The sequence below is a fragment of the Monodon monoceros genome, unplaced genomic scaffold, assembly GCF_005190385.1.
Source record: "Monodon monoceros isolate NGI ecotype Baffin Bay Population unplaced genomic scaffold, NGI_Narwhal_1 Super_Scaffold_6, whole genome shotgun sequence".
In the NCBI taxonomy this organism is placed as follows: Eukaryota; Metazoa; Chordata; class Mammalia; order Artiodactyla; family Monodontidae; genus Monodon; species Monodon monoceros.
This window is the reverse complement of record NW_021703783.1, coordinates 31,770,744-31,797,230: the sequence shown is the minus strand read 5'-3', so window position 1 is coordinate 31,797,230 and position 26,487 is coordinate 31,770,744.

The window sequence follows — 26,487 nt, the reverse complement described above, 5'->3', positions numbered from 1 at the left end:
ACATGGAGAACAAGGAGAGACTGAAGAAAGGGGCAGACCAAGTTTAATAAGCAAGGGAACTTACATACAAGGTTTGTCTTGAGTGGTCACAAGATAGTGGGTCTCCTCACCTGCATACCAGAATCTTAAAAACTTATGTAGAGACCTTAACTGGATTCAGTCACGTATACATTCTGATGGTCTTAACACCACATTACTCTCTCAAAGTTACATCCTTGAAAGAGCTGCTAACATGGTATTAGTAGGTGAAACATTCCATGGACAGGGGAGGAAATAAGAAGGCTCTGATTGCCCAGGTCCAGCTCCAGGGTCAACTGGCAGTCATGTCTTCTCGATGACATCCTCCAATTCTCTACCCCTCATGACCATCTCTTACAATCTTATATGTCCCCTTGTTCCATAACGTTTCTGAGCAATCAGCAAAGGGTTTTATTAGCATGGAGGTGGCTCCTTTGGTGATTATCTGGCTGCATTGGAAGCAGATGCCACAGCAACAGAATAAGCACATGCAAGAGAAATCACAGATTAAGATAATGACTCTCAATATATGTAACAATTTTTTCTACTGAGAGTCCCATGATCCAAACCATTAATTTACTAACCTCTAATCTGGGGGTTGCATTACTCATGGTTTTCACTTATGTCCTTATGTGATTTAATACAGATGACACATTAACAGACTCATCAGATATGAACATACAACATTCTGTTTAGATAATGGCACAGGTGCCTCCTTGCAAGGCAGTCACAGTGTCCAAGGCCATCCTATTTTGGAAGACAACTTTTCTTGCTAGAGACATTTCAGTGTTCAGTAAGGACAGGCTTTGCTAGCTATCATTTGTTTGCTGGATGAATTTGGTAAGGGCTTCTATGCATCCTATAATGTCTCCTGGCCAGTGGAGGCAACAAAGATGGCAGCCAAATGATTGTACCCATGGAAAATAACATGCCCAGCTAGCCTTGAGGAGAGGGAAGTTGGCAGCTTTAGGAACTTGACCTTATTGTGCAAACCACGGATGTTAACCAGGGGAGGAAGCATTGTCAGGCATGAGAAAATGGACTAGGGAAGAATACGCCAGACCAGAGTCCCCACCTCCCCCCTCTCAATGGTGCATGTTCCATTCCAGGCATAGTATGTTTCAACTGTTCCATCTTGCAGCAGGACAACAGGATCCTGGTGGAAACTGCACCCCTACCCATACAAAGTAAGTCACCCATCCCAGTGGGAAGTCCTAACACAAATTCCAGTGGCTAACACCTTTCCCAGGTGTGACGGAGCTTGGTGTTCTCAGAAGCATAACACATTGATCCACCGTGCAAGTGGGGGCAATGACTGCCCCCCCCGTGGCTTCCACACCTTTGTATTAAGAGTCAGATGGCTTTTGGCACTTCATCTGTTTCACTGTCTATCACCACAACACCCTCCCCTTTGTTCTCCTCACTTTCCCAGGGATTCCACCTCTTAGTGTCCTAATAAAACTTTGTCACAAGCTCCCAGATCTTAATCCATAGCATTTTGTGCCCTCCTAGCTTTGTAAAATGGCACACTAAGTTCTCCAACTTATTGTCATGCTCTCCCACCTTGTCACCAGCCCCAAAGATAGCAGAGTAGCAAACACCCACATGTCCTTCTCTAACCTCAGCTCTGCTTCCAACTTTCCAGTTGGGGCTTCAATCTCTAGCTGGGCATCAGTGGCCACTGACCTGTCCAGAGTAGATGCCAGCCCACCATAGCAGGCATTCATTTCCTTTCTTTGCCACATTGCCCTCTGCGCAGTTTCTCAGATAAATTCATTAAACCAGCCAGTGTTTTCAGGGTGTCCCTGTATCCACATGGCAGTCCACAAACATCTAACATGTGGGCCACCCCTCCCTACACAGAGATTGGCAGCCAACTTGGGATTTCCTAGTGAATGCCTCTTTCCCAAGACCCATTTCTTCTGTCTCCTGGCTGGCTCACCAACTGTTGGTTCAAAACCTCAAGAGTTCACAGGGTGAAATCTGCAACAAGTCCTTGTACGTGGCGGGCAAAGAGAAACCAAAGAAAGAAGCAAACCACTCCAGATTGGTAGATGGCAGGTTTAATAAGCAAGAGAAATTATATATGAGTCTTGTCTTGGGCAATCATAAGATGTGTAGACCTCTGCATCCACCCACCAGAATCTTAAAAGTTTATGTAGAAAGTGGCCTTAACTGGGTTCAGTCACCTATTCAATCCAGATTTAATAAGAATTCTCATCAATCTTATACCTGAGGTCACTAGGTATGCCACAAGTCTATTCTTTTTTTTTCTTTTCAACAAATATATATGATCCCCACTAGGCACTGTACACCATGCAAGATGAATAAGACATGATGCTTGCTCTTCAGAAACTTAGTCTAGTAAAGGGATAGAGTGACACACACAAATAGAAGAAATGAAGTGATATAGTTACTATTATAGACATTTGTGCAGTGAAAATGTAAAGGAGGGTATAGTTAGCTCTTCCAGTTGCTGGATGAGGAAGGTGAGGGAATGTGAGGGAATGTTCGGCTTTACAAAGAAGGTAATCATTGAGCTTAGCAAGGAAAGATATTCCCAGTTAAGCAGGGGTGTTCTCCAGATAAGGAGGGAGAGGAGGGTTGATGTGGAGCCTAAACAAAGGCAGAAAGCATGAAATAGTATTATTTATTCAAGTAATTATGAATAGTTCAATGCAACTACTTCATGGTATATAAGAAAGAACATAGCAAGAGATGAGACTGGAAAGGTAAACACGGGCCAGATTATAGTCTATGATAAGGATTTGGGTCTTATCTTAAGAACACTTGTGGTCATTGAAAGGCTTTATCAAGGGAGAGACATGACCAGATCTGGGTTTTTAGAAAGATTCTTCTAGCAGCTTGTTGAGAATGGGTTGGAGGGATCAAATCTAGAGGCAAGGAGGCCAGAGGAGGATTGGAACAATCCACGTTGGAGATAATAAGAGCCAACCCAGGGCACTAGCTCGAGAATGGGAGCTGGAGGAAGGTAGGAGCAATCGACTTTAGTGCTTGATTGGCTGAAGGAGTGAGGGATAAGGAAAGGCAGGGGTCATCCATGTCTCCCAAATTCCTGGGATGATAGTAGTTCTGTTTTCTAAGATGGATAATTCATCCATAAGTTTTAGAGTAAAATACAATGGATTTAGTTTTGGTCATTCTGAGTTTGAGGAATCTGTGGAGGATCCAAGTGACTATGGGTGGTGGGGGTTGGTCAAGGGCAGGGCCACCAACATGGTAAGAAGCTGAACTGGGCATCAACACCTCCAGGCCTCACACTACATCAAATGTCAGGTGCAATCATTTCACAACTAAGATGTCAGAACACAGATGGTCAGTCCACCCCTGTTAACACCAAAGCTTCCCCTGTGTTAATATTTAAAGAAGAAGGATAGCGAAGTTCTTTGAAACTAAAGAGTAAGGTGGTCTTGCTTAAGTGCGGGTGAAGCAGAATGGAAAATATGGCAGAAAAATTCCAAGAACAGACCTATACTCCCATATTCCTCCTTGCCTGATGTAGCCACTTATTTCAAGTCACTTGAAGGCCAAGGTCATCTTATAGTCATGAGACTAGACCGTGCTCTGGACCCCGGTTAAGCCAGACTTTGCCTCAGTATTTGCTTCACACTCTGATACTCTGATCAATGGAGATTTGACTTACCCTTTGTCATCTCTCTCTATTTTAGACCTGGTACCTGGTTTCTCATATGGGCGTGTCTCTAACCCTCTGGATAAACCATCTGAATTCCCTATCCCATGCTCTAGCTGGGTAACTTGACTTTGTTAAATCAGTCATATGCCTAGTAAACCCCTTTCTCTCGCACCACCCACAAACTTACCATAACCAGCACATTTTATGCATATTAAATAGGCATGACAAAAGACAGTTCTCAGTCCATTTGTAAGCAGACACAGGATACACAGACAAGTGAAGCCGCACTGACCACATATATACATTAAATGTGTAACATAAAAATTACTAAAGAGACCACCTATATCCAGAGACCACCTTCTAAAATAGCTAAGGGCCCTGAGCATGTAGCTTATTTCCCATCAAAATAATGTGTTTTGAACCTACCTTAAGAGGCCACCTGCCTAACATGAACGCAGGCCCTTTTCAAAAGAATTTTTTTTTTGAGAAAAAAAGTTAAATAAAATGCATTGCCTAGCCAGCTCCAGCTTCACATATGCCTCTCTGCATAAGCCATGCTTTTCTTAAAACCACCCCACATGAGGTTTTAAGCTTCCCTGCTGAGTTTTCAGACCCTAATGCCAAGCAATGGCCCTACTTAATGGTTAATACGATGAATAAACTTGTTGCAGATTTCCTGGGGTCGATTATGGGGACCCCACTCCACACAAGATCACCCAGAAAATCCTTGGGATAATTTGGGGGATTTTCAGGGCCATCTACATTGACTCTAACATAATAATTGGTTACAAAGCCCTGAAGAATCATTCCACGTGTGTTAGAAGCATAAATTACAGGGAGTGTTGTTTAATGGATGACCACCTGCCTGAAAGACCACTTAATTTTAGAACTTAGGGTGGTCTCCATATGCAGATTTCATAGTTTTATATTATAAGCAACAAAAGGTTAAATACATTGTACCAGTTGGTAAGTGAAGAGTGAGCATGTTGAGTATAAGTAAAGTTGGGAAGAAAATTACCACCTTTCAACAAATCACTTAGGAAAGAGACTTCAAGCAATACACAGCAGCAAATGAGAGCAGTAAATAAGACTGTCTCCCATCAGAAATCACAGTTGCTATAGAGGGGCTGAATTAGGGGGAAAAGGAGGTACAAGTACTAGGCCAATAAACACGGCAGGCCTTCGGTATTCAAGGGCTATTGATTGAAAAGCCCAGCTCCACTCAATAAAGATCTCCGTCCAGTAACCCTTTTGACAATTCTCTTTGAGGCACTAGTGGCCGATGGATTGCTGCAGAAATACATAGGTAAATGCTTAACACGCTGTAACCTTCAAAGACAAAGATAAATATAACCACATATACACAAACATAAACTATAATAAGTAAAGTTAAATTAATAACAGACAAATGGGGAGGGGGGTAACTGCTGGTGATCCTCTTGAATTTGAAATGTGCACACCTATTTTAAAAAATGAGTAACCTCACCATGTCCTTACCAAGGCTTGTTTTCCTAGTTTCTTTCTCCAGTTATCACAGCTTACATAAAATCTCCACCAAAGGAATTAAGGAAGCCATTCCTGTGAGGCTGCCAACATTAAAAAAAAGCAGAATTTTCCACTACAGGTTGCTGGAAGGTTGATTTATCCTTGCTCCTTTATGCTTACTGCACGCGGGCTCTGTAATGAGCATATGGTAAAAGAACGTTTCATCAGGGCTGGGAAGTCATAATGACTTGGTCCAACACATTAGGTTTTATAGCTGATCTTCGCACATTGTTAACAAACACCGTGAAATCCAGGAACCCTGCTTTTAAACAGCTGTGAGAATTCACCGACTTCTAATATCTCATCCTGAAAGAGAAGAATAGTTAATGAGATCCAATCTGAGCACTTTCTGAAAACTTAATTTTGAAGTTATGGGCCCTAATAAAGATATATTAGCACCTAGTTGATAACACTCTCTAAATTTTACTTTCAACAGTTGAAATCATGCATCTTACTTTCAGCCTGGGACCAGGTGGCTTCTGTTGGTACATTGATGTTTTAAAAGAGTTTTAAAACATACCATAGCTTTTCTTGTTTGATTTGGGATGATCTTTGTTCAGCATTAATTGGCTAATAAAGCTTAACCTTTTGAATTCACCTTTTAAAAAGAGCCCTATTTTCTGAAAGAAATGACGAGCCACTGCTGAATGCTTACAGAACAGTGTTCCAGAGACACAATGCATTCTAACTTTTGTTCTCTCCAAAAACAATCATACAGAAAACAAACAATGAAAAAGAAACAGTCATCACACGCACGCACACACACACACACACACAGAAAGCAATGAAAAAAAACAGTCATCACACACACACACACACACACACACACACACACACACACACACACCCCAAAAACCTGAATTGCCTGTATTAGCAGTTCCTGCTTCTGAAGCATCACACAATTCTTTCATACAACATCCTAACAGAGGTTTGGCTTTTTAGAAATCCCTGTACATTTTTAATCAAATTTCAGAGTCTATAAAAGTTTAGTCTAATTTAATGTTCTCATATCAGGGATACGAAAAACCAAGATCTAGTTAGATTAAAGAACTTGCCTAAAATCAAACGAATACTGTTAAGTAACTAATACTTGCTGTGTTTACTGTGTGTCAGGTGCTATGCTAACTATTTTGCATGGATTATCTCATGTGTACCTCAAAACAACCCTGGGGAAAAGTATAATTATCATTTAGTATGAATCTTCCATCACTGCATAACAAATCATCACAAGCTTGGCACAAAGTTTACACGGGTCAGGGATCTGGTACATTTTGGCTGAATTCTCTGCTCAAGATTCCACAAGGCTGAAAGCAAAGTATCAGCTGGCTGCGTTCTCATCTAGAGGCTCCAACAGGGAAAAAAATCTTCTTCCAAGCTTGTGTTATTAAGGTCCTGTTTTCTTGCTAGCTGTTTCCACCTTGGGTAGAAACGGAATTTTTGAAAGTCTGGATTTTGTTTTCATTCTTTAGAAATTCAAGGAATTATAGCTCCCACAAACTCTAAGTTAAAGCATTTATCTTTGAATTTGTACATGTGGGTCTGGTTATTAAACATTCACTCTTTATGTGTAAGTTATTTCTATTTCCTACTTGTGCAGCTATTGTTCAGATGCATATACTTTTATAATGTAATAGAAAGTTATCTGCCTCATCATTTAGTAAGCACCCAATTTCATATTTTTCTGAGGAACTAGATAGGCTAGACCCCCAAGAGCTTATGGATATACAGAACATACATTTAATAAACAGAAAAATAAAGTTGTAAAATCATTACATGAATTAATATAATGCATACTTTTAACTATGTAAGGACAAGGATAAAAGCATTTTAAGGATGAAAGGCAAAGAAAGTACCCAAAAGAGTTAGCATATATTCTATTTTTCTTATTCTGGAACACACTTGCCTACTCCTTACCCCCTGACTCCAACCCCTGCAATCAAACTCTATTCATCTTTCAGATTCCAGCTTAGGTATTACCCCTTCCATGGAGACATCCCTTAGCCCAACTCTAGGTTAAATGCCCCTTCTAAGTAACTGTACTTATCCTATCATAACACCTATTATACTGTGTCATAATTACCTATTGCCAAATATATTTTTCAAATTTTCCAAATATATAGGCTACAAAAAGTCCTTCTTGGAGCAGGGGGGAGCAGGTGGTCTATCTCTATCTTATTCTCCATTATATCCTCAGCACTTAGTACCATGTCTGGCATCTAGTAGACACAAATTAAATGTGTGTTAAATAATTGAATTAAGTTGAGCCTGGTACCCAAGAGGATCTCATAACCTGACAGAGCTAAAGGAAATAGTTCTCTGATCAATCCAGAAACCCATTAAGGGTAAAGATGGAGTTCCAGAAATAGGCATTGGCAGTGTTCTATTTAATTAACACATTCAATTCAAATCCTTTTGACCAACATTCACTGAGCACCCTCCACCTAATGGCAGGGCAATGGCCCTCAGCAGATGTGGTCTGGGACCTGTGGTGCTGCTGGTGAGAGCACACCTCCACCTGGCCATCCCAGCTCCTTGTGCCCCTTGAGACTCTCCCCCAGAAGAGAAGAGTCAGCCAGTGGGCTCACATTTTCTCAATGAGTGACTATAACAGTAGTCTGATTGCTTACCTATGTCTCAATGATTTTAAAACTAACCCTATCATGCCTCACAACTCGGTCACCAACAGAATTCCCCATCTTCAAGGTCATCTATTGTCACTCATCATTGCCTACTGCTACCCAATTCCACTGCAGCTTTCCACTTCCAAAGTCATATCCTTCATTTTCAATTCTCAAACAATTGAAACTCCTCTGAGATCACAACTTCAATCATCCCACTCACAACTATCTCCTAGCCTCTCACCTCACTTGTGCTATTATTCCCATTCCAGTAATCCGTAAAACATATAGAGATCTCTAATCCATTACTGCATTGTTCCTGTGCAACACCTCTCTTACCTTCCCAGCTGTGGTTTGAGATCTAAAATTAAGATTCAATATGGTGTTGCTTTAACATCTGGGGACAATCAGGAGAACCTCAAACGGCCTAACCACAAGTTCCCGTCTCCACTCTATGGCCACAGATAAGGTCCTCTAACCAAGTAACCCTTCTGATCATAGGAACAACGCACAGTTCCTGCTTATCCCTGAGAAGCAGTTTTTACTTCTGCACAAGCCTGCAAAATTATTTTAAAAAGCTAACCACATCCTCCAGCAGGAACTAAGGAGCACCTTACCCTCTTGATACTACTACAAAGCCTGCTTCCATCAACCACTGGCTGTGTACTCTGTTTTCAAGTACAACCCTTGTGTGACCCTGCACAGCATCAGGTGTCATCTTCCTTCTCCTGGCTATGAGTATATGCGACTAATAAACTGCTGTCAGTATCATCTGTTCACTGTTCAGTGTTGAGTGTCATGTGTCCAGCCATCCTCATCACCCCAGGAATCCCTCCCTCATCAATGAGGTGAAGAGGAGACGATCAAAACACCAGTCCTCATAACCTATCCTAGATTCCATGATTCATCATTGCAGTCATCACTTAACAGACACTTTACCACCTTGCCCCTCGTTTCCATCATCCTACCTTTGCAGAAAGCACAATTTGTTAAACTTAGCTATCTATTCCACAATTGCAGCAAGAAATCTTTGCTGGAGAAAGTCATGACTATGGATTGTTTTAATTTATTTTATTGAAGTATAGCTGATTTACAATGTTGTGTTAATTTCTACTGTACAACAAAGTGATTCAGTTATATACATATATACACTTTTTCATATTCTTTTTCATTATGGTTTATCACAGAATATTGACTATAGTTCCCTGTGCTATAAAGTAGGACATTGTTGCTTATCCATTCTATATATAATAGTTTGCATTTGCTAATCCCAAACTCACAATCCATCCCTCCCCCTCCCTCTTCCCCCTTGGCAACCACAAGTCTGTTCTCTAAGTCTGTGATGACTATGAATTGTAAATGAGTACTCGACACTACCTGCAATCCCTTCATGATCACTTAGTAATTTCTCACTCTCTGAGATTAGTATTTCACACTCATATCCTACAATCCCCAGCCTCCCCACCCCATTGCCCCATCTCACTACACCCCAGTCATACTAAGCTTGTTTCTGTTCCTTGAACTCACTGAAAGTGTTTTACCTCTGTGTCTTTCTACTTGCTGTTCTTTACACAGAATGCTCTTGCTCAAAATATTTCCATGACTACTGGCCATAACAGTTTGTCTCAAATGTTATCTCCTCCAGAAGAAGACCTACCCTAACCACACAAGCCACAAGAGTCCCCTACATACCAGCTCACTCTACCACATTATCTTGTTCTATTGTTTCTAGAGCACTATCTGAAATTATCTTTATTTATTTAATTTTTTTATAGTGTGTCTCTATCCCACCAAAATAAAAGCTTCTTAAGAGTCAGACAGTTTTCAACATTGCATCGCAAGAGGCTAAAACAATTCCAAGTACATAATAGGTGCTCAATAACTATTTGTTGAGTTAATGACTAGGAATTAATTTCCACATTGAAAAAAAAGAGACAGTAGGAATTCTAAGTATTTCCCATCACATCATGGCAATACCAGCTCGTCATTTTTAATTTTTAACGTAGACATTCGTTCACAATTTTTTATCATTTACACACTAATAGAACTTCATTTAACCAAACTATCAGTCTAAACCACTAATCATTTATGTCTCTTTTATAGACACAAATCTTCCAGAGCCATTATATACATTATCGATGGCAAAAACCTAATCAAGAATTTGAATCTAGGGTTTCCCTGGTGGCGCAGTGGTTGAGAGTCTGCCTGCTGATGCTAGGGAACATGGGTTCGTGCCCCGGTCCGGGAAGATCCCACATGCCGCAGAGCGGCTGGGCCCGTGAGCCATGGCCGCTGAGCCTGCGCGTCCGGAGCCTGTGCTCTGCAACGGGAGAGGCCACAACAGTGAGAGGCCCGTGTACCGCAAAAAAAAAAAAAGAATTTGAATCTAGACCTCAATCAATATCAATAAATCCATGTATGTCTTATACCTTCAATCATGTTTATTATACTGATTTGGCTTACTGATGACTGACATATGTGCAGTAAGAGGAAGTAATTAAAGTTTTCTAATATAAATTAGTTTCCTTTAAGATTTTGGTCTCAAATATTACCTGGAACCAGTATTCTCAGCTCCTTAGATTCCTTATATTACTATGATGTAACATATACACTCCATTATATTTCACTCAAATTCATGACATGTGATTAAATGTAAAGAAGACTTTGTGGCAGGAAGCAGTATTTCAAACCCATTTAATTCCATGACTATTGCATGGTGCCAGGCACTGGGCCAGATGTTACAGGAGATTCAAAGAAGAGTAAAGTACAGCACTGCTCTCAACACACAGCCCTCAGAAGACCCCATTTGAGAGACAAAGGACAACATTGAATGAAGTATTTCATTGGGGTTATTGGATCGACTAAAAACATCAACAGTTTGATTTAAAAGCTATGAATCTGATGACAGAAACTTGTAACAGCCAAAGGTTAAGTGTGGCTTGACACCCATAATTTACCAACTGAAATTATCTTGTCTTTTTATATTTTCTTTTAAAGAACTTCAAGGGAGTAATAGCTGGCTTGGGTTTAAACTCTGGCTAACTCTGAAAATTGTTCTACAGTATTTATAAATTGTTCTAATGCTACTTTTCCACCTTATGTTCTCCTAGACAGATGACAATATAAATATAATCAAGTAAAATCGATTTATTCAATAAGATTTGGTCCATATTTTAATGAAGCCAATAAGTCAAGTTACCTCTCGAAGCCAGTTACCAGCAGAGCATAGTGGACAGGTTTGTGTCATGTCAAATTCCTCCAAAAGCTCAGCAGCTATTAATAGCTAAAAGCATTGTGTAACCATTCTTTAAATATTTTGTTAATATTGTTTGGGAATAATGTGTGAACAGAGAACACTATTTTAGAGAGCTAGTTCAGGGAACCCACAACAAGGAGAAATCCAAGGTTTTGATTTTGTGGTAGAATATCCTGCACACATTTAGATAGTTGGGTCAGGAATGATTTATCCTATACATCAGCTAGGTCATGGGTCCATGGATTTTGCAAGTCAGTTTGTATTGAACATAGGGTCCTGCTTATGAAAAGTGTGGAGAATAGTGGGACCCACTGGCCCATCAACAATGCAGACTTTAATCTTAAGATGCTTCAGAGAATTAAGATAGAGGGTATGTGTTACTTAGCACAACCTAAGTGTTTATTTAAAGCTAGATGTATTTCTCATTACTTTTCCTTAATGGGAGTAGAAAAACATAAAGAACTAAGGAGCAGTGGGACAGATCTTTTTCAAAGAGAGAGGAGTTTGCCTATGTTGCCCACATATATAAATCTCTACAGCTGTGGTCTTGGAGGAAGTATCCAAAAAAGTCAACAAATAAATTTCAACTCTGATTTTAAAACATTGGCAGGCTCTACAACAAACAATGTGCTGAGAAACACAGTGTGCCATATATTTGCCATTGCAGAACCAGGCATCAGGCATTCCTAAACCCATACAATCCCTGAAACAAGTCAACATTTAATCATGGAAAGCATCGTGGCCCCACCAGGCAGGAATAAACTTCTGGGCCCCAAAGTCTCACTCTTAGTCTTCTCTCCTCTTCTTTCTGCCAATATATTCCCTGTTTATCTTCTAAGGCCCAGACTCTAACTTCCTCAAAAGCCTTCCTCACAATTCCAGCCCTCACACATTATTCTCTCTTCAGAACCTTTATTACATATACAATGCATGTCACGCAAGTTTGCACATTATTAGATATTGTATAGTTTTTTGGCGAAAGGCTAACTTAGTAAAATGACAAGGGCTTGTATTTCTTTCACTGCACATGACAAAGCCCAGTACCCTGTTAGTCACATAATATGTGCCTTGTAAATGCTTGATCTTGTATTGAAACGAAGGTTGTGAATGCTGAGCTGTTGTCAAGCTGCTCTCAGAATTATCAAGATCCAGTTTATCTTAAATGATCATTCATAAAGGAACCTATGGACAAGTTGCAATAAAAAGAATAACATGGCCTCTCTTCTCAAAGGAGTTGATTTGGCGAAAGAATGATAAAGTAAAGCAATCTCACTTTTAAGTTAGGACCATATTTTCCAAACGACATCAAAGACTTGGGTTGCAGGCTCTTGCTTTTTCTCCTGATACCTCTGGTCTTACAGAGACCCCCCCATAGCCTGCTGATCACATTCTTTGTGACAAGGTTCAGTCCTGAATATCCCCAGTTGTTACTGATGGATATAAACAAGACTTGCCCTAAGGCTCGTAGAATCCAGGTGTTAGGGCTAAGGTTTATCTCCTCAAGTGGGAAGAGGCAAGACTTTCTCAGGACTGGAATTCTATGCACAGCTTGGGGAATACGGTCTATCCCATAGGGCTGCTTTTAGAGGCTTAACCATGGTAGTGGAGTTGGGCCTGTTATACCATCGGGTAGGCACTCAATAAATGGAGAAAGCGTTGCTGTTGCTATCATCTTGATTTATTTGCCACCCTTAGCATTAACATCTTAGTAATCCAATTTGTTCAGTTAGTTCTTATCACTTTTTATTACAGAGTTTTTTCTTCTCGGTGCCATTCTCCAACCCTTCTCCAGGTGATTTGGTGTCCATCGTATCAGTCATCCAAGGCTGGGATCATGGAACACAATTACCATGACTGACCTTTTCCCAATAAACCAGTTCACATCTAACAGAGGCCACTCTTAGATAATGTGAAATTTTCACATCCTTATTTTTCCTTCTTTCTGGCAAGCTGCTTTTGTGTCTCTTTGTACCTTTTAAAAACCACATCACTTTGAAAAAATAACTAAAAATCAAAGCAATATTTATGAGCTGTTTGTTGCAATTCTGTGTAAGATCAGATAGAATGAAGGAGATATTAAAATTAATGGATGAAATGAAGAAATGAGGCTTGGAAAGTATCTGTTGATACCAATTATCTATACATTCATCCCTCAGATCCATGGGGTATTGGTTCCAGGACCCCAATGAATACCAAAAATCTGTGGTTGTATAGCTCCCTAATATAAAATGGCATAGGATTTGCATATAACCTACACACATCCTCCCATACACTGTAAATCATCTTTAGATTTCTTACATCGTCTAATACAACGTAAGTGCTATGTAAATACTTTTAAATACAATGTAAATTATATGTAAATCATTGTAAATACAATGTATATGCTATATAATAGTTGCCTGGGCCCAGCAAATTCAAGTTTTGCTCTTTGGAACTTTCTAAAAATACTTCTTCCCAGGTATTTTCAATCCATGGTTTGTTAACTCTGGGGATGTCGAACCGAAGGATACGGAGGGCCAATTCTATTCTTTCATGCTCTCCTCCCCCCTCATTTTCCTTTTCCCTTCACCATGAACCACTGAGAAATGAAATATGCAAGTTCAGTGTTTTTCATTTGAAAAAGAAGAGTTGCACTAAGGAGTTACATTATGACAAGCAGGGAAAATGTCCTGAAGGCATTATTTTCTCATTCTAGAATATCATCATTTCTTATCCAGATATTCCGTCAAGAAAGACATTTTTTTCCTTGTGTCTGACTTCTGTCTCAATCCATGGGCCACTTAAGGATGAAGGGACATTTACTCAAGGCCCAGTTTATGTCCAGTTTTAATAGTAACTTCTTCTGATACAAAATAAAGAACAGAACTTCAACCTAAAAAAAATAAAAATAAAAATGTTCTATCTTGGAATTAAGTCAAACTGAATTTTAATTCTCACAGTTTGTTCCACTTTCTAAGATTTGTGTAGTCTGTATAATCCTCACAAAATTTCCCAGATTGTCCTATTTTATCTCTTCTCACTCCTTTTATTTACCTAATAATCTAAGGAACACGATATTCTGAACTGCCTTCAAATATAAGATACTCTCCTGAAAATGTCTTTTATTGTATTGAATTTGGCCTTTTCCAGAGAATCAAACAAATAAACAAACACTGTTGGTAAGCTGGACTTTACTAAACTTCATTTATGCGTGCTTCATGATTTCTCCTTAGACTTTCTCCCCATTCGACAGCTGTCAGGAGTTTGTGAGCTGCTGCTCTGCCTTAGCACATGTAAACATCATTTCTAACCATCAGAGCAGATAGTCTGGCTGGAATTTATTTAGTTTCTTTCATGTGCAGAGCACTATATTAAGGTGTGTTCACATAGTAACAGTTGCATAACAGTCCGTTACAGAATCCAAGGGCTTAAGAGAAATGACTTTGGATTCAGTCCTGTTTATGTTCAATGACAGTCATCAGCCACTTGGTCTGCCAGGCCCACTATCCTCATCTAATTTTCTAATTTAACTGATTCCATCCATGTCCCATGAAAGGCATAACCATACCTTACAGTGTGACCCTACTTGCCCCCAACAAGAGCTGCTTAGGTCCATTGTGCATACTTGACCCTTCTCTCTCAATCTCTTTCTCTCTCTCTCCCTCTCTCTCTCTCTCTCCCTCTCTCTCTGACACACACACACACACACCACACATTTTTGAACTAAGAGATAAAGAGACCATAGCCAAGTTGTAGTGGGCACTGGACCTGTGAGGTCACTTACAGACAAGGCAAAGCAAAGCATCAGGAGGAGGTGAAGAGAGAACGAGCATTGCGGTAGATTGCACAAATGGCCAAGATCCTTCCCATCCCTCTAGGCAAGCACCTTTGCAATGTGATTTTGCAGCTCTTCACATCAAGGTGAAGTTTATATCTTCATACTTTGAATCTAGACTTGGTCATTCAGCTTGCTTTGGCCACGTGACACAAGCGGACGCTTAAAAGTTGCTTCTGCGTTAGAGTTTGCCCTCTCTCTTACTGGTCTTTGGAATCCTGAGACCACCATGTGAAGAAGCCCGATCCAGCCTACTGGAGGATGTGAGACCAGAGAGAGCAGTGATGTGTAGTCAGCGGAAGCACCCCCTTCCCCACCATATAACCAGCCTGCCAATCAACAGGTATGTGAATGAGCCCAGCCCAGGCCATCGAGCCCAGCTGAGCCACCAGCTGTTTACAGAATCAGCAGAGCCAGTCCAAACCTAAAAATACTCTCAGCTGCCCCACAAAATAAGGAGAAATAATAAGTGTTTGTTGTTTTAAGCCATTTAGTTTGGAGGTTTTGTTTGTTTGTCTTGCTAAGATTATGTGAAATGGACACTTTGATCACCTCAGTATTTTTTCCATCCAGGAATGACACTGCTGCTGTGTGGTGGGCCTATCAATCACATGGCTCCTACTTCCCCACCTCAGAGGTGCACACGTGACATAGGCTGGACTAACAAAGAACCCCAAGCCCCTGGAAACAGCAGTGGCCTGGGAGTCTGGTAAGGACAATGAGAATCCTTTTTCTGACATTGGTCAGGACACTAACCAAAAAAGCCTCTCTCTCTTTCTGTGGTTCTTTCCTTCTGAGCACCTGAAGCCATATTTGTTACCAACTGATAAGAGCCTGCTAAGAATGAAAACAACATAGAGAAAGCAAAACCAAGAGATGGGGGGAAAAAAGAGATTAATTTTTCATAATATCACGTGAACCCCTGGATCTAACGACACCGTAAGTTCTCGGACTTCACAATTCCTCTTGTTTAAGCTGTTTTAAGTTGGGTTTCCAACTCTCACAACTGAGAGTCCTAATGCACTACGTCTTCTCAATCTGTTTAAAGTGCACAACATATGTGATGTCTACTCCCTCCATCTGATGGAGGGGAAAGATGTGGCTTCTTGTGTTTCTCTCTCAAATGACCAAGGCATCAAAGACAACATCATGATGGCACTCAGGTAACCATGGAAAGAGGCAATTCATGGGTCTGAAAGATGATAACAATACATGTTATCTCTGAAGAGCAGCAATAAGAAAAGAAATATATTGTGATGATTATAAAAGCAGTTATTATATTCTCTGACTCTGCTGAGGTCTGTCATACTTTCAAAGACTTACAATTTCCAATGTGCTCTCCTTTATACTTCATAAACAATAATCTTCATGAGGTAGAAATTGATTTTCTTCTCTTTCTTACCTCAAAATAGGCATTTGCTGGGAAAGACGGTGAGTGAACATTTGTTGCTGTGGCTGTTTCACATTCATTTCATTTCCTTTCATTACTGAATATTCTTTCCCTCTGAGGAGTTACCTCTGGACACAGTCTGAGGAGCCGGCAAAGGACCCAAGCTAAGCCAGTCATATACTCCTCCTGGGAATTTGAATGCTGAACAAAAAGATAAAAAATATTTGTTTCTTTATTGTGGCAGATCTTGACAGAAGATCCGCTCATCTTGACAAAACCTTCAGGTAGTTTCTACCACTTCACCCCAGAAATGTTCCTCTGGTTCTTTGAGCCACCTAATATCCTCCTAATAAATTCATCTTGTTATGAAAGGTCACCAGTTAACTCCTACTGCTTGCACTAAAGAATGTTGTAACAGAGCATGCAAACTCTCCATCTGTGTTCTTCTTCCAGAGTACAAAGTTGCTTCTGAGAGATGCTGTCAGCTGGGACTCCATTTCCCAGTGCCCTGCCACTCTTGAGTGCTCGCATAACTAGCTCTCATTTATAGAATATGAATGGCAGTGATCTGTGTCATCTTTAGACCCAAGCGGTTAAGAAGTAGGTGTGCCTTCTCCACCCTCTCTTTTTCCCCGTGTGGGTAAAGTAGGTGTTGACACTGAGGGCCACCTTGGGTACCACACGTTGAAATATCTCCATCAGCTTGGATCCCTGAATAACTGTGTGGACCAGAGTGTCACCTCTTCCTCTCCTTCCTATGACCTTTACCTCCGAGAAGGTACCTCCTTACCTTCTTGGGCTTTCTGAGAAACTTCTGTTGTGTTAAGCCACGAAAATTTCAAATTTTATCTACTGTAGCAGCTGGCAGTACCTTAACTAATACAAGCCCCAGCCAGTACCAATGAAAATGTGAAAGTATTTTTATTAGCGTTTTGAAGACTCTGAAACAACTGCGGAAAGCCTGTTTGGCAGGGATGGGAGTCATCTGACACTTCTCACAATGATGCAGCTGTCAGGAAGCCTGACACTGACCCTCTCCCTCTCTCTGCCCCACTCTGTTCTCTCCTTACCAACAGAAAATGACATTTTCTCTCCTCAGTGACAAGCTGTTCAAGGTGAATTAAGTTCTGAGGTCAGTGCTGCCTTATTAATGATATCATGGAGAAATCTTAACACTTCTGCCTTCTGATTACTTTTAGAGCCTTCAAAGGGACTTTGAGCCCGAAAGATGTAGGTTAAGCAGACCCAAACAAAGAAGCAAAAAAATATATATCCTCTAAGAGAAAGAGCCTGAGGAGCTCCGATTTCTATTAGTGTGTATGCTTGCACAAGACTAAGAACTTCGGGATATATTCTTCAAAAGTTCGAAATTTTCCACACCTGACTACATTAACTATATTAAGTGAAATGTTTGTCCTCATTTGGGGAGGGGGGGCTTATTGTTCTTTCAATAAAATAAATTACCTTATAATAATTTGTAGCCTTGAGTTGTGTACATGTGTGTGTGCATGTACAGAATCCAAATGAGTAAGAAATGTTTATCTAAAGACCTTTTGAGTGTTGTCAGAGCACCTGGTCCATAACCCTCCCTCAGCCTGATGCTCGGACCCTGGGCCTCACTGCTTGGCATTCTTTGGAGGTTGTCTGTTTTGAGGGGTTTTGGGGTTTTTTTTGAGGCCCAGAAAATGTCTCTATTTATATGATTATATGTGATAGGTATTGTTATACCAAGGCTTGCTCACAGAACATATAGAACACATTCTTTTTCTTAGTTATAGAAAAATAAAACAAAAATACAAAAGCATTTTTAACCTGAACACAGTTGAGAGCGCTTCAGACACAGCTCCTAAAGAACACGTTCCTAAAGCAGTCTGAACTAATTTAAGGCCACTTTTCTCATGTTTAGAAGCATAGAAATCAACCATATAAAAAGAAAAAACAACCAGTAACTGTTAGCTTCGTTCACTAGAGAAATTGTCATTTTTCTTAACTTTATGATTCATGTTCTTCTGAAAATGTATGAGCAGTGCATACAAAGTCAATATTGAGGGTAATGTGTGACATTGGGATAAACTAGTTTTTTTTTCAATAATTTTTTTATTGAAGTATAGTTAATTTACAATGTTGTGTTAGTTTCAGGTGTACAGCAAAGTGATTCAGATATATATATATATATATATATGAATATATATATTCTTTTTCAGGTTCTTTTCCATTATAGGTTATTATAAGACACTGAATATAGTTCCCAGTGCTATACAGTAGGTCTTCCTTGTTAATCTATTTTATATATAGTAGTGTGTATATGTTAATTCCAACCTCCTAATTTATCCCTCCCCCTCAACCTTTCCCCTTGTAACCATAAGTTTGTTTTCTAAGTCTGTGAGTCTGTTTCTGTTTTGTAAATAAGTTCAGTTATATGATTTTTTAAGATTCCACATATGAGTGATATCATATGATATTTGTCTTTGTCTTATTTACTTCACTTAGTATGATAATCTCTAGGTCCATCCATGTTGCAGCAAATGGCATTATTTCCTGCTTTTTTATGGCTGAATAATATTCCATTGTATATACGTACTACATCTTCTCTATACATTCATCTGTCGACGGACATTTAGTTTGCTTCAGTGTCTTGGCTATTGTAAATACTGCTGCTATGAACGTAGCATGCTTGTACATTTTCGAATTAGAGTTTTCTCTGGATATATGCCCAGGAATGGAACTGTGGGATCATATGGTACCTCTGTTTTTAGCTTTGTAAGGAACCCCCATACTGTTCTCCATTGTGGCTGTACCAATTTACATTCCCACCAACAGTGTAGGGGGGTTTCCCTTTTCTTCACACACTCTCCAGCATTTATTATTTGTAGACTTTTTAATGATGGTCATTCTGACTCGTGTGAAGTGATACCTCATTGTAGTTTTGATTTGCATTTCTCTAATAATTAGCAATGTTTATCATCTTTTTATGTACCTGTTGGCCATCTGTATGTCTTCTTTGAAGAAATGTTTATTTAGGTCTTCTGCTGATTTTTGGATTGGGTTGTTTGTTTTTTTGATATTAAACTATGTGAGCTGTTTTTATATTCTGGAAATTAATCTCTTGTCAGTAGCATCATTTGCAAATATTTTCTCCCAGCCCATAGGTTGTTTCTTTGTTTTGTTTATGATTTCCTTTGCTGCACAAAAGCTTTTAAGTTTACTTAGGTCCCATTTGTTTATTTTTGTTTTTATTTCCATGACTCTAGGAGACAGAGGTTGTCTGTTTGAGGAAAGGCAGTGGGCTCTGTGTTAGCACAATCCCATTCGCCATATGTAAATCCAAAACCTCCCTGTGACCACATTCCCTAGCTGAAAAATGGAGCTGAGATACTTTCCCAGCCTCCCGCAACAAAGATGAAGAAAGAATATACTGAAATGCAGAAGTGAAAGCTCATACTGCCCCAGAAGTCAGGGCTGTGCAGGGCTCAGAGTCAGGGTGCTGCAATTCCCCTCACTTTGTGTGGCCCTGTAGTCATTGCCCTAAAGCTCCTGTCTTCTTACCAACTTTTAGCTGAGGAGGGAGTCAAAAAGTGAGTCTACATCTCTCAGTTTCCTAAACTATAAAACAAGGAAAATAATACACCCTGGCTGTTTTGTTTTGCTCACTGTATCCAAGGTATTTAGTGCCAAGAAATCTATATAGTGGACCCTCAGTATTGGAGCAATTGCAAATATTATGCTTTGCCTGAGACCAAGCAATTTATTCATGAAGTCTTAATACAGAGAGTGTCCATATTTCTGACAAGGTTTTTCACTGTCTTGAGCACTCCAGTTTCAGCTGTCAATCCTCATACCTCAAGGTTTTCTGAGGTTCTCTTAGAACTCAGTTGAGGGGATTAAAAACACAGCCCCATTATCTTCCCTCCAGAGAGTACCCTGAAATGTATGAAAAGTACTCTCTTGTAAGTCCAAATTAACCAATTCAATCACCCTTGGATTGATAGAATGACCACTTCATGATCACAGTTGTTCTCTCTCGAGTGTAGTTTACTTTAAAAAGGTTTTTTTTGCAAATATCTTTCTCTTTAGAGTTTGGTAGTCTACAGTAGCTTTGTTGTTTTGGGGGTTTTTTGCACTGATTTTTCCTGCGTTTTCCGTAATTGGACCTGAACTATTCACAGCAAGTTTTATATTCCAATACCAGGGATTTGCAAGTTTCTTGTTTGTCATATATATATACTTTCATTTCTATCAGTATGGAAAATGGTATTTGCAAAATTCTTTCTTGTGAGGTTGATATTTAGAGATTTAGAGTTAAGACATTTTGGGAAAAGATTGTTAACAACATAAAATGTAAAGTGACTTACATTAACTATGTGTGATTATGTGTTTGATTTTGTATAGATCTTAAGATACCCGGTTCTTAAAAGAGCTTAAGAAATATTATCTGATGATAACTTTGATGATTTTGAGGCAAATTATACATTCTAAGAACAAGATATAAATTCTTGTCCTCTGGATGCCATAATGTCTCCTTTTAAGCTACCTTGTCAAGACCCATTTATAACCTTCTTAGTGGGTTCATAACTCTTTGTTCTTACTTAGAGATTTCCTACCCATTAGAGACCATAAATTAAAGCACACCAAGATAACCATTTGAGGAACACAGTTGCATTATGAAAGCTTCTTGGATAATACCCAATATCCTTGTTTCCAGTTTTTATAAAGAGTTCTTTTCTTTCTCCAAAACCTCAAAGCCCCAGTTCACCTAATTGGTCAATGCCCCGTACATTTTCCATTTCTAACACAAATCTCCTTTGAAGTGATAAGATTAAAAGTCACATATACATTTTCCCCTTCAATCTAAAGAGTTACAGTTCTGTATGAAGTTTAATATTATATAAAGTTTTAACACAAATCATCGCCAAGCTGTAAAATCAATACCTTGAAAGGGCCAACGTTTAACCTTTAAGAATTTACTTTGAGTTTAAGTTACAAAGCTCAGAAGGAAACTACTTTGAAAGACTGCTACAATGTATATACCCTGTTTAGTCTGATTTTTGTGTCTTATCTCTATCAGTAGTGCGTGGAAAAGTCCTTATAGGAAGGAAGGAAAGAAGGAAGGAAGGGAGGGAGGGAGGGAAGAAGGAAGGAAAGGGAAGGGGGGAGAAGAGAAAGAAGGAAGAGTGAGAGGTAGGGAGAAGAAGGGAGGGAGGAAGATTATTGTCCAAGTTGTCAGAAAGTTGACTTGTTTCACCTTTCCTTAGGCAAGCTCCTTGACCCTTCCCTTCATTTTCTAATGCTTCTCAGCACCTTGGAGCCCATGGAGTAGTATTTCTACAAGAGAAATGTCCCTGCAGTGAAGCAGTCACTTCTGAATCTCCACATTTTGGAGAAGAAAAGAATGAACTCTTTTGTTCTATACGGAAAAAAATACACGTTTTGGGCATCCACAAGTCTAGTCTTCCCTCCACGTAGATGGAATATGATTCTCCCAGCCCAGAACAGAGATTTTGGCTGCTCTGATTCAACAATATAAAATGTATGAAACTTGCTATATTATACTCTGGAGTTGAATGGTCAATGTTCTACGTATTGTCAGCCCTCTGTATCTGCGAGTTTTGATCCAAGGTTGGTTGAATCCACAGACACAGGACCCACGGACACGCTCGACCTACTGTACTTCACCGTTCTATGTAAGGCTCGAGCATTCGCAGTTTGGGGTATTCCCTGGGGCTCTGGAACCAATCCCCCGTGTATACAGAGGGAGGACTGTACACAATCTAGCTTTAAGTTACACTCACACAGTAGAATTTAGTTAAAATCTTCATTTGTCTGGGCTGCAATAGTGTAATAAGCTCAATTTCCATAAACTATGCAAGAAAATTCTATTACATGTAGATATCATGGTCGCTCTATTACATGTAGATATCAGTGTACGTTGTTAGGTTGAATTTTACACCTTCGAACTTGTAGCACAGCCCTTGTAGTTCGGACTGGAGCACCTTTGTTCCAATGCATAAACATAGCGAGGACATGTATGTTTCTTCAGGGCAAAGACTATTTGCTATGCCACAGAGTTCTTCACATCTCTGGACAAAGGGGAAATGGGAGCCCTGCAAATGGGCTAATATTGGTTATCAGGGTGTGTAGGAAAGGATTTGCTGAGAGGTCACTGACTTTTCCGTTCCTATTTGCCAGACTGACTAAAACAATGAATTCCTCTCCTTCAAACGCATTCCTCCAGTTGCCTGGACTTTGAAAAGTCACTGGATATTAATATGTTTGGCTCTATTTTTCTGGCAAAATAGACTCTCTGAGCTCAACTCTGGAAGAAACCTTTTTTCTTGCATTCTGGCAGCCTGTAAATAGGTTAACTCACACATTTTTTAAAAGTCAGTGTTCAACTGATATACTGAGATTCTGATTTTCAGAGCCACTGTGGAACATATATTGACTTCTGAATTCAAAAATAGGTAATTTTGTTTTACATTGTAAGAAAATTCTTTTAAAATACAGTTCAAGCATAACTTCAGCTATGCTGCTTTAGGTTTCAGCCATATTACCTTAATGAGAAATAAAATTTAAGAGCTTCATTGAAGCAGAGAATTAATTTTTAATGGGAAGAAAAAGAGTAATCAGAATATACATATTCTGTAAACATCAATCATTGCAAATACTACAAGAAGAAGTATTTTTTAATCACTAAAATAATGTAATCACGCAACATCTTCAAAATTATTAACATTTTCTTTTTCCCATCTATAACCCAGCATCACATCTACTCCTTTCCTCCCAGTGTATATTTTCTATTTGTTCTCTGAGTTATGGATGCCAATCTCTTCCAAAGAGAAGCAACTACATCTTCAACCTGGTTGAGTATTAATAGAGCCTTGCATCCAAGCTTGCAGAGAATGTAGGAAGTGTGAGCCACATCAGGTTAGATCTGATGGGCACCACTGGGGCTGGAATAGAAAATTCATTGATAAAATAAGGTCAGGAACACAATTAATTACTCTCCCATGGACCTTTCAGTATAAAAACACAGCAGACCTTGGGCCAAAGAGGTCAGATGCTTATTCCCCCTCCTCATTGAGAAAAAAAAAAAAAAAAAAGAGCACAGGGTGTGAGGGAGGAGGAGCAGGGAAAGAGCAGCCCTAGGAAACAGAGATTCAGGACTCATTCTGCCCATTTTGCCCACATTCTGAAAGTTATCTTTCCATTCTAGGGTGTGTTTTTTTGGTCCTAGATCAGTTGTGCAATTTCACAACCTGGCTTGAAACTTTTTCCCCACCCTCAACACCCAGCCCCGTTCACCTACGTTCTCCTTTGCCTTCCTTAAGTCTCAGTCTTGATGTCTCTTTCTCTAGAAAGCTTTCCTGATTTTCCAAAACTAGACTAGGTATCCCACTGAGTGCTCCCAAGGCCCTTATCCCTCTGTCTTTCAATTGCCTGCCTGGAGTATCCTTGAGGGCTGAGACACAGGCTGGTATGGAGAGGGGAGAGCAGAGAAAGAGTGCTTGATATACAATCACTAAGTGAAAGAATAAATCACAGTTTCACCTCCCCTTTTTCTTCCATTCTTCTCTCATCATCCATTCCTTGTCTTTCCCAACTACCTTCATGATTGCAAAGATAAGAGAATTGTAGAGAAAAAATACTAGACTTGGTTTCAGTACCCCCAGAAGTCTTAACTCTAGTATTATACTATTTGTGCTACCTTGGACTCAGTTTCCCCTTCAGCATCTTTCAGATTTCTTGTGCGGGTAAAAACATAATATACTAGAAAACAACTTGTGTACTTTAAAGTGTCATTCAAATGTAAAGTACTATTAGAAGTATTATTTTCCCATAACCACCAGGTGAATGTAACACCTGCTTTGGTTAGATGAAAGTTATCACTGAAATCTTCTATAGCTATGACATATATCCTACTGAATGCATTGGTCAAGAACATAGGAATAGATGGAAGAGAACATGAGTTGGTGCCACACATATCTGGATATCTGACGTTCAATTCAAGAACCAAGGATGTGGCTCACCTTGGGCCAAGGCCAGGTTCCTCGGTCCCATGCCCAAAGCCCTCTGGACTCTAGACTCACCTGTTAGTCAGTCTTATCCCTTTATTGCTCTCTGCATAAATACCTTTCCTTCTCTGGTCCATGCATATCCTTCCCGTGTCCCTCCCCATGGACTGCCCTTCCCTTTATCTAATGTTATAAATCCCAAGTACACATTTGAAGCTTCTCCCACTGAGTTACACATGATGTCCATTCACTGTGGAGAGTATATTCATATATTCATTCATTCATTCATTTTGTAAGCATTTACTGGCCTCCTACTATGTGCAAAGCCCATTGGACATTGTGGAAGAAACCAAAATGAATGAGACCTGCTCCTTACTCAAAGGAGCTTACATTCAAGGAAGGAAGACATAGACTAAACAAGACTAATAACAAGGAATTATTATTTGATGTTGGGGAAGGCAGGGGGAAAAAAGAGAAAAGTACTCTAAAGAGGTTCAATCAGTGCTCTATAGCAGCATGAGAGGAGTAAATAGTGATAGTTTCTAAGCAGGGCAACTAGGGAAGGCTTCACGGAGCAGGTTAATGTGAGCTAGGCCTTGAAGAAGAGAAACAAAGAGAGATTGTTATTCTAGGCAACAGGAAAGTATCAGTAAAGGAACAGGACCCACTTGGAGAACTAGAAGTGCTTTAGCATAGGGTACATGAGGGGATGCAGTAGGACTTTAACCTGGAAAAGTTAAATTGAAGTCAAACAGAAGTTTCTTGTGGTTGTGAGATATACACAATTGTTTTAGACAAGGTAAACATAGCTCTAAAGTAAACTGAAGGGATAGTAAATGAACATTCATCCATCCAATATGTATAGATGGGACAACTTTAGTTGGGACTGTGCCAGAGGCTGAAAACAGAGCAGGACGCCTGAGAGAGGCTCTACCCTTAAGGAGATCAGCAGCGTGGTGAAGAGACTGGCTGATAAACAGGCAATTACAATCCAGTGAAGCAGTGGAAATACAGAATGCTAGCCCAGGGGAGGTTGGTGGGGGAGAGTGTATAGTTCAGATGTTATATTCCATGAGAGAAAAGCTGGTGTTTCTTGTTCATCCCTCTGTTGCTAGTGATTTAAACAGGACCTGGTTCACAGTAGATATCTGATAAATATGTTGATTGAATAAACTAATTAATTAATTAATATAAAATGGAGTTCCACCTAATCTCAAGTAATGAGAATGAATAAGGACAGCCTGCTGTGGTATTGCAAAAAGGTTGCCTATCTAAAACTTTCAGAAATACAGACAAGGGTGACTTTTATCCCAAATTCTTTAACTTTCTATTTACGCACACAAATTCACTCTTGTAATTTTGTAAACTTCCATTGTTGCCAGTGGGTCTAATTCAATGCCTTTTCTTCCGTAAGACACAGGTCCTTTCACTGACTTAATACAAACTCGGTGTTCAATAAAAACGTATTAGGTGAATGGGTAGGTGGCTGGATGGATGGATGGGTAAATGGATAGATAAAGGACTAAGTGAGTCATTCATCTACAAGACGCCTAGATATATTGAATTACCTCTATATAATTTTACCTCACTATATGTATTTTTCTGGTCCATTGAGGTGACTGGGGAAAATGTCAACAAAATTTAAACACCATTTTAAACAAAGATGTACAAATGTTAATGATATAGAGTTATTGATCTGATTAAAAGAGCTAAAATGCAAATTCCTCAATTAAAATACAACTCTATGTATCATATGATAGTTCCATAAAGGGAGAGTGTTAAATAATTCAAGCACCATTAGGAAAGAATATTCCACTAAAAATTAACTATTAAAATTATGTGAGGGATTTTTTTCTCTTAAACATATGCTTCCTTGCTAAAAACATCCACATAGTCTCAAAGATATTAGTCTTATCCTTATGGTTCAACATTCCAAATGCAAACCTTAGCTGGTTATCAATACAAACATCTCTTTCCACATATGCCAGTTTTTTCAGAATGTCTTCAGATATCATATTTTAATTATATCTAAACTTGCTAAATGTTCATGACTTAGAAAGACCAGCAGTCAATGAATTTGCATGGCATTCAGTTAGACCTCTAAAACATCTTAGATCTCAATATTAACTATTAATAATAATATATATCATGTAGTGACGTCTTTTACTCTAAGCTAACC